Here is an 11078-nt window from a genome sequence, read left to right on the forward strand (position 1 = left end):
AAGCTTCCTCCAGCTGCTCATTTTCCTTTCCCCGGCTCCTTGAAATGAACATCCAGACACCAGAGGGGGAACAGACGAGGACAAGCCTATCCCTCTTCTCCACCAACCAGCCTGATCAGGCTGTTTCCCCTTCCTTCTACCCAAAATTGTTCAACCCACTACTTCCCCTAAAGGGCAGGGTCAAGCCAAACATCATTCAGTGAACCCATCATCTGTGAAGCACCTTAGAATCCCCACATAAACCCACCTTACCATACCATCACTGAAACACACCCTAATGAAACTAAATACAGTAGGATTAATGTGATCCCACTGCACCACTGGAACATCCACACCAAGAGAATACATACCCTTTCAGCCCACTTCCTTCAAAGCTGAAATCATGGCTCAACCTGAACAGATTGACAACCTATAACCACAACAAAAACCACAAACTATAACCCCTTGACTCAAATTGACACCCAGTCAAAACCACTAGTATCAAGTCTCACACCCAGGACCCTGTCAACTGTAGCATATCACCTTAGCCCACCAACTACCCAGTTCTGGATGTGCAACAACTCAATTACCGTAGGGAATAGTCTAACTTGAAAACTTTGATGTCCTAAACTTAGATGGCAGAAAACCAGCACCCCTTGACCTAGTTCCTGAAAACTCGCCTATGCTCAGCAATGAAGTACTCTATGTGCCTAGTTATAAACACCCCCAATGCATTCATTACCAAATGACACTCCAAACTAGAATCCAGGCCACACCACTCTGAACATCCTAGCAAAAATCCTAGCTAGGACACTCCGACTACTAACCACCCTTAACCCCTGTTTGCCCCTGGCCTTTCCCCTCGAAGGCTCTCTTCCCTTATGTTACATATACTACTAGTAAGTAATTAAGACCTGACCTACAGCTCCCATATCCTGTGACCAGGCTTCCTTTAAACCTTTTAACTCCCCTGTAACAACGCACCCAGTTTCTAAAATTACCCGAACACAGCCACTTACCTACCATGATTCCTAAAATCCCACCTACAACATTCACCCAAACCACAAGTGAAATTATCCTTGTGCTACTCTGTAAAACCCTGACTTGGTATGTGTGACATTAACACTCCCTACTGAAGAGACAAATTTGTCACTCCGCTGTCCAAAATTTGTAACTTAACATCACCCTGTCCCCATGAAAATACAAAATTCCCCTGCTAAATCCTCCTTGACCAACTGGACTCTCCTGTCCTATGTACAAACCTGAATCCAATATGCAACCACCTGTCCACCCATTTCCTACCCCCAGGTGACTAAAACACACTTGACCAAGCTAAGACCCCCACCATCTACTTGAATTATAAAGCTACCCCAAATTCCTGCAACCAGTGGCTGGTCCTGCTAACCCAACCTGACAACCAGCAACCATACCTCAGTCATGTCAACTCCAAAAATAGCCCTATTCCATCAGAATTCCCCCAGTAAAGGTATGATGCCTACCAAATTGACAAACACCAAAATCCCATATCCCTTGGATTTCCCCTTTAAGGCTTCCTCTCAATATGCCCTCTGTCCTCCAGTAATGAATTCAACCCTAAATATCTGCTTGGAGATGTCAAACCACCCTTTGCCTATTTAGCAGTAATCTGCCTGTGCCGTCTTGCTTGCCACTGCAGCCAAACAGCATGCATCACCTTCAGGTTGCCAACTTATGTGACTCTCTGCACCTTTTCACAACCGAACTACCCATCATTCCAGCTATGGACACAATGGGCAATATACGCTCATCCCTCATTGATCTGTAAAAGAAAATAAACTGTTAATGCTCTGTCATAACCAAAGTATTTAATCTTAAATGTTATGCAAGGAACCCATCACCATTTCCTTCATCACTGACTGAAGTATGAGTAAGTCTAAATCCTGTCAGAGTCCCAAAGGCTTAACTGTCATATATGACTTTATCATCTGCTAAGGAGACAAATTATTTCCCAGAGCCTGCCTCCATCTCTGAAACGCAACATGTTGTTGTCCACTCCAGACACCAACTTGATGAGTGGATGGGTACCATCACCCCAGAACCAGTAGCCTAGTAACTTCCTATGATCCTTAGATTGCTGTGACTTCACCCCACCTACTTGAACCCCAGCAACATTGACGTGCCTTTAATGTCCACTAAATAAAAAAATGAATTACCTGTAACTTCATCATGCCCCCTCCGGGAACCTCAGACTTTGATCACCACAGAATCTATTCCCATTGATATCCCCTTACCTTTAGCAACTAGGATATCCACCATAACAACCTGCTTCCACCATCTGCAAGCTCCCTCCGTAGCACTGCTCCATTCCAGATGCCTATCTCAGCACCACCATCTGCAAAGAGAAAGACAAATGTAAATCCTCTGACATACATTTGTAAGGGTCCCCTTTACCCCTTTGTTGCCCATAAAGTGGCAGCATTCCTCATCTTGGTAATGGAATGAGAATCAGTCAGGGATGAAGTAACTTACATAGGAAGCTATAACACTATTATGCACCCATTGTCAGATAACTCGGCATACAATGCCTATCTCATGATTATGCAAAGAATAAAATAAGGCTTATGAGAATATACATTATGCCATATGTGTATAATTTACAGATGTACCTTGGAAGTTAAACAAAAGGGGTGAATACAAAAGAAATGGTCTCACCTGTATTTTTCCCCGCTGACACTACAGCATCCACTTCATATGAGACATAAAAATGCATGTGGTGCATGTAAAACTACCCTGCATGTGTTACAAATTATGACACTACAGACATGCTCATGGGCCTTGATACACAATCACACATCACAGAAGTAAAACAAATTAATAAATATTAACTTTGGAGTCACTCTTATTGTAAAATGGCTGTGAAATAATGTGGGGACAAATCGGGACAGATTTTAAATATTGCCCTTAGAAACTTAAAAAGTTGACAGAATAATAGGTTTTGCATTAGCCTGAATTTTCTGAAGGATGTGGAGTCTCAAACTCAAATGTTTGTCATTATTTAATGACTTCAATCCTGGGTATTTACCAGAAAAGTACAGGTTTGAGGAAGAACACATCAAAAGAGGAGGAAAAAATCTGAACATTCTGCGCACAGATGAGAAGTATGGTGGATATACAGTGACAGCTTGCAAATGACATTTTAAGCAACCCTACGTCTGCACTACCAAGCCTGCACAGACTACCACACTACCTCAAGCAAGTCTCACACTCTGAGCCTAAAGCCCACGAAAAGAAATTTGTGGTTCTTTTAACGGGCAAAGCATTCCATGTCCACCACAGCCAGACCCAAAGTCGGAAACCGAAATGCACCCTCCAACCACACTTTGCATCGACCTGAAAACAACCACAAGCAGCCACCACCATTACACTTTTGCCCCATTCCCCAATCCAAACCCCAGCAAAATACCCCGCTACATCAACACCTCTCCCAATACAAACGCCTTCCACACAGAGGCGCTTCCGCCCATCACCAAAACACACACAAAAACCCAAATAAGCCAGCCACGCTCCCCGCCAGTCACTGCACCAATACCACATCATTTGATTACAAAATATTTCTGCTCTAATATTTATATTATAGCAATTCAGCAAGAGTTAATCTTCTGCAAAAATAATCAATGGATATGAACCTTTGAAAGATCAAATGCACCAAATCATCCCCGCTTGTCACTTTGGGCTACTCAGCATCACCAAGAGCCAACCCAAAACATGTTGCTGATATTAAACAAACCTCCACACTGTAAGCTACATCCATGCAACAGTACCGAAGTGTCCATTGAGGAATGACCCGACAAAAGTCAGTCAAAAAAGGAAACTGCCATTCAATGAGCACAACTCCCCAAAATGGCCAAGTCAGTCACAAATGTCCTCTCCTGTTCAACAGAGCCACCCCACAGCAGTCATGCACATACACGCATGAAGAACATTTGGGCATGAGGTTTATCCTTCCTTTTTTTTTTTCACCCCCTCCACCGGTCTGCAAAACCAACCCACTCCACCACTGGTCCACCAGGACATCAGTCCAAACTGTCTCAAACGGGAACTGCCATAGGTGTAGAGTCTCAACAATGCAACCTTTTTGGGGAATTCTGTCCATTGAAACCTGCCTTGATCAAATGACCAAAAAAGAGTGCCCAACTCCCAGACAAAGCAACACAAACATTCACGCTCTCTGCGACATGATGTCAACAACAGCTAAAGTTCTATGAAATTTTTTCCACAAGATGCAGCCAAGCTTGCAACAACAGCATATTTTTCAGATCACAAATCACAGTCACATTTATTTAAAAGAAAAATATTCTTCCCATACATGACAAACATCTGCTTCCCTGCAAAAGGTCCACCGTCCCCTACAAAAACACAAGCCAACCTGCAAGCCCCACTTTTCTGCATAGACAAAACATCATAGCCTCTTCAACCCACTTTCCCACTTCCTGAAGCAAAAGGAAATAGAACAAAAGCAGAGGCCAGAATTACATTTCAATCCATAAATGCCACTTCAAATAGAATAACAAAGGCAATGCACCACTCCCTTCACTCCCCCATTTGCAGCAAAATCACTACTCTGACACATGCCAAAATCAGAACCCAACCCATGCAACATGGGTCTGAACTGGAAACAAATGAAACAGGCACCCCTGTGCTCGACAATGGCCAATGCCAAGAAGCAGAACACAAACTGTACACTGCCTCTGGGTCCCAGTGCATGGAACAGCTGTCGAATGTCCTCCTGGTGTAGCTGCTTGTCTCTTTGGATGGAGTGCTCATACCTAAGCTTCTCCTTTTAATTCTACTTTCCCTGGATCCCCACCAAGCCAAGTTTGATCTATTGGCCTGCAGTGCTCTTTAACAGAACCAGACAACCTTGGAATGAGTGTTATTTTCAAAATATACAAAAACTTCTCCTTTTAATTCTACTTTCCCTGGATCCCCACCAAGCCAAGTTTGATCTATTGGCCTACAGTGCTGTTTAACAGAACCAGGCAACCTTGGAATGAGTGTTATTTTCAAAATATACAAAAAGTATGTTTTATCCTCCAGAAAAAAATAATTGCTAGCCCTTGTTTAATTTCTATTTTAAAGCACTCCATCACGGATGTTAGTTTGCCCCTCCCGATACTGTACTTCCTAACAGCAGTCTCCCTTTGCAGGCTGTTTCAACTATTTAAAAGCCCTGCTGTTTTTCTAGTATTACTAAACTCTTTCTCCTATAACTTGTGGTCTTTCTAAATCCCACATACTCTTGGTTGCAAGTGTTTATTTTATTTCAAAAGAAAGGTATGCAAAACAAGTAAGTCCAAAATACCTACTGATTTTCTTATTGTTTCAGAACATTAGCTGCCCCCCATTCTGTACTTCTAACTGCAATCTGTCTTTATATGCTGTACTATTTGTGTGCTCTGCTGTTTCTCTACTTCTACTAAACCTTTTCTCTTATAAATTCTTGTCTTCCTAATTTCCACATAACTCCTTGGTAAAATTGGCTTATTTTGTTTCAGTAAGACAGGTATGCAAAACAAGCAAGTCAGAGTACCTACTGCCTTTTCTTATTGTTTCTGTAGATGTGCATATCTGTGAAATCAGGGCCAGCCCTTTTCATCATACTATTGCTATCCACCACTTTTCTGGTCTATTCTGATCCTCCCCCTCCCCACAAGAACAATTGCAGCCTAAGCAGGGCCAGCCCTTTTCATTATAACCTATAAACCTACTGATAGTCTTCCTTCATCTGTTGCCCGCTACACCCCCTCCCTTCCCCCAATTCCCACCCACCCCAGTAGTCCTACCTTTATTACAAACAGTAACCCCTCCCACCGTTTGACCTATAACATCACCACACCTATACTTCCTCCTACAACTTCTCACTACTATCCCTACTACTCAGCTAATATGTACAAGCACACCATACCTATACTCACTGCATGCACACTCCTTGCATACATCACATCTTACCAAACCTCCACCATTCCTGCACTCAACCACTACCAATGTACCACCACACACATCACCACTCATATCCCACCTCTACTCTACTACTCTTTCATCAGGTCAGCAACCTTCTCAATACACCCTCTATATAGACTACAAACCACAATACCTAAACTAAAAACAACCCCACAACCTAAAATAACCCTACCACCATACCTATTGCCCACAGAACACAATCAAAAACTTCCCTTATAAGCAAGCATATACAGAAATTGATAAAACTAATAATCTCATCCACATCCAACCAAGTACTAAGTGGAGACATCCATCCTAATCCTGGTCCCTCTATCTCCAACCCCTCCCCTCATAATCAGACTACAAACCACATCTCCCAAATCACAGCCCATAGAAAGCCAACCGACCTCCTTCTGATAAGCCTAAATATTAGAAGTATATGCAACAACGTGCATGAATTCCATGCCACCATAGACTTCTACTCCCTTGATGTAGTGATCCTTACAGAAACATGGTTAAAACCACACATTACTAATGAGCAAATCCTCCCTACTGGTTACAATATACTAAGAGTAGACCGACTAAACAAAAAAGGAGGTGGTATAGCTATAATATTTAAGCAGCATCTAGACATCCAGATCTGAAAGTTAGCAGCTCCCCAAATAGGTATGGAAGAAATAATATGTACCAACCTTAAAATAAACCAAAATAAAACCCTAAACATAATAGGTTGCTACTTCCCACTTGGCCACAACATCCCTCCACTTGAAAACCTCCTCAGCTGGACTACCCACCACCTACCCCAAGAAACTTTAATTCTAGGAGACTTCAACACTGACTGGCAATCCTGCTCTAGCAACCACCCAACCCATCATGTAAATCTTCATGGCTTCACCCAACTAGTCCAGTCACCTACTAGGATAAATAACTCCAACAAACACACTACCCTTGATTGGGTACTAGTCAATAAGAGCCTCCAGTCATATATATAGCAGGTTGCTTATCTGACAGCCTTAGTGATCACTCCCCAACCTTCTTACTAAGAAAACACCTTTATAAAGCAAAACCCATCATCTACCATCAAATATGCAAAACAACTAACTTCAACCCTCTCTCATTCAGCTCATCCCTAAAAGACTGTAACTGGCAACCTCTAAAATACCTCAAACTAGATGACACAGTTGACTACTTTCATAAAACATTCCTAAGCATCCTTAATTACCATGCCCCCATAAGACGCTCCCGAACTAGAGCCCAACAATCCCCATGGCTACAAAAAAACACGAAGTCTGAAATGAAAAACAGGGATAAAGTGTGGGACAAGAGGTGCAAAACCAAAACCCCCTCTACTAGGCAAAAATTCCTAGAACTATGCAATAGAATAAAAAAGCTTATAAAACAGGACTAAATCCAATACTACCAGTCTGCCCTTACCTCTTCCCAACATAACCCCAAACAATTCTGGCCCTCAATAAACTCCATCCTCCACCCACATAAAGTAAGTACACCCACTCCTAACGTAATTCACTCCTCCGAAAATATTGCTTCCTCTTTCAACAGTCACTTCACACAAACCGTACTATCACTAGCTAGACAACACAACCCCCCCATAAACCCACACCATCAACTAGAACTAACAATCTCCCAACTAGCTTCTCTTTCTCTCCTGTTCCTACCTCCAAAATAAAACAACTACTAACTAAACTTAAAAGCACCAGATTAGCAGCAGACAACCTCCCAGGTGAATACATTCAACTTGCAGCTGATGCTCTAGCCTACCCCATATCACTCTTGATTAACAGATCTCTGTCAGAAAGTTATGTTCCTACACTATGGAAAGTCTCTCACATAATTCCCCTACACAAAGGAGGCCCCCTCCACAGATCTAACCAATTACTGCCCCATAAGCTATTCTCTCGTCACTCTCCAAAATACTAGAGAGATGCATTCATTCTCAAGTCTCAGATCACCTCCTTGCTAAAAATCTCCTCTCCAGCACACAACATGGTTTCCGACCTAACCATAGCACCACCACTGCCTTACTCTCTTTCTCTAACACTATCCTACAAAATAAAAATGCAGGTTATCTCTCCTCAGCTACCTTCCTAGACCTCTCTAAAGCTTTCGACATGGTCCCACACAAACAACTCATCTCTCTTCTCAATAACCTATCCTTCTCCCAACCAGTCATCAACTGGTTTCAGAGTTACCTATCTGACCGCCAACAAGCAGTTGTTTGTCAGGACAACCTATCCCCCCAACTACCAGTCTCCATAGGAGTTCCCCAAGGGTCCATCCTGGGACCCCTACTCTTCTCTATTTTCACCAATAATCTAGCCTAAACCACAACACATGGCACACTCATACAATACACAGATGACTCAACCATCATCTGCACAGCCCACTCCCTACCAAGTGTGACGTTTTGCAGTTTTGGTAGGGAGTGGGCTGTGCAGATGATGGGCATTTTCTTCTATTTAAACTTGGTTATCCGATGCCCAACTAATACTCAACCCAAGCAAAACAAAATTACTAATCTTCCAACCCACCAAACTTACCCTAGACAGGTCTCACTTTAACATCCCAGCAACAGACACCACCATCCATCCTACAGAACACACCAAATTACTAGGAGTAGAAATAGACGATAAACTGAACTTTAACATTCACATTTCCATGACCATTAAAAAAGTGCACAAAAAACTAGGAGCATTATATAGAAATCAGCAACTACTTACCAAAGCAGCTAAAATTTCAGTAGCAAATTCTCATCTTATCTCTACCCTACTTTACGCCTCTCCAATATTTACTAACCTTAGACAATGTGATCTAAATAAGCTTGAAACCTGCTACAACAAAATCGACAAATTCGCCACAGGGGCTTCCTACTGTACTCACCACTGTCTCTCACTAGCAGAACTGGGCTGGCTAGAGCTCCCCCACCTCCTTCAATGGTACTAACTTGCACTCACCCAGAAAAGAATAAACCAACCACTAAAAGTCCCATCCCTCCAGAATCTACTCCAACCCTACATAACCATGAGACCACTAAGATCCAGCCACAAAAACCTCCTACAGGTCACAAGAGCCATTAACTCTGCTGGAGAAGCATTATTCTTCTGCAATATAGCCAAACTATGGAACTCCCTTCCATCCTCAATTACCTCTGTAACTTCTTGCAACCATTTTAAATCCTTACTAAAATCACACTTCAAAACTTGCCAGATATGCCCTTGCAACCCCCCCTCTAATACCATCCACTCCCCCCACCCACTACCTCTCTCAGCCCCCTATCAACAACCTACTCTTAGCAAGCTTGGCTACTCATGTTCCCAGCTACCTACCACATAATACTAACTTCTTGTAGCAACAACTGCTAATGGCTGTTATGTACCTCAAAAACAGATTGTATCAATTGTTCACTGATGAATCTCAACTACATTTGTAACCATGTTTAGTATATGTCAGAATATTTTAAAATTGTACTATGTTGCACAGCTGTTTTACATCTGATTTCTTCTTGTCTTGCGTCCTTAACTGGACTAATGTCTATATTTAAATGCTATGTTTTTTAACTGTATAATGCAAATAATACTTAATGTGGAGCTTTTCTCCCCAGGCCTCCGCTGAAAATGGACCTGTGTCCAGTTGGGCTCTCCCGGTTAACAAATGTAAATAAATAAATAAATAATGTCAGTAGCTATTAACAAGCAGGCCTCCCCTGTGCCTGCTATGTTGTCACTATTCCCGCTGCGTAAAGTCTGTCAGGCAAAAAAAGCCAACCAGCCCGCAAAACGACCACTGCAGCTCCCTCCAGTTGCCAAACCAGTAAATGAAACCCAGGCAGATTTTTTTTTTCTTTTTCTTATATTTAACCTACCAATAAACTGCTGGCATGCTGATGCACTTGTCTCACCACTCAGAACACTCCAGGAAGCCGGACCCATGCGGCAGATCAGAAAGGCAGCCCACTTGCTCCACGATGATGGCCTTCACTCTGGAAGCCCTCCCCGTAGTATCTGAAAGCCTGCAAACACAACAAATGCACCAATGAGCCTGTGAGTCCACTGAGCGCAGCCCAGTTACCAGAGTGTAAGAAATACCAGCCGGTCACATGAACGTCCTTCCAAACCGAAGAACCACACACCCAATTCACCCCAGTGTGCACAGCATCACAAATGTGATTAGGAAAAATTAAGAAATGGACAATTAAATAAATAAAAAAAAGGGGGGGGGGGCTAGCCGAGCCAGATGAGATGAAATGAAAAGCAGCCTACTACTAATCCGCTGTACTACTGCAGCCATCAACCAACCATGTTACTAACCAAAGCCTAACATCAGGATCTTCAGATAGCTGCAACCACCCCTGCAGTTCCTAACCCTAAATCCTTCAAAACGGACCACCTAGCAATCTAATAATCCACAGACAAGGACACTGTGGTAAACAACAAACAAATACTAGCACCTACCTAAACTTTGACTAACTAACTTAACTATCTCTTCCCTGCCACAAGGCCTACCTCACACCCGCAGCATTACCTACGGTTGTCTCGGACATGAACTTGGACTTTAGCAAGTTTATGCCAAAATGTGATTGCTTAACCCAGCTACACTAGACTAAACCTCTTAAGCCCCTCCCCATCCTTATCTCATTTCCTCCCAACCATCCCTGCCTCCACTTAACCTTTTCACCTTCCCAACCCACTTAACTCCCCCTAATATCAACCTAACCCCCCCATGAAGATGTCCAGGGACAACTTGGTTTGTTGCCAGACTTCATTTATACACTTGTCCAAGTCCCTAGAAAGCTTCTTAAAGGTATACATACATATTGATCTACAACTGACAATAATCTGACCACTATAGATAAAATAAGTAAAGAAGTGTCCAGTAGACAATATAAAATATTGCAGAAATATATTAAGATAAGTATTTTTGCACATTAGTTAGAATAAAAACATAAAGGCTCCTGTACATGTGTGTGTTTATATATATATATATATATATATATATATATATAAATATATATATATATAAAATATATATATATATATATATCTATCTATATATATATATATATATATATATATATATATATATATATATATATATATATATAT

The sequence above is a fragment of the Protopterus annectens genome, chromosome 5.part0 (assembly GCF_019279795.1).
Source record: "Protopterus annectens isolate FY-2018-M chromosome 5.part0, PAN1.0, whole genome shotgun sequence".
NCBI classification, from domain to species: domain Eukaryota; kingdom Metazoa; phylum Chordata; order Ceratodontiformes; family Protopteridae; genus Protopterus; species Protopterus annectens.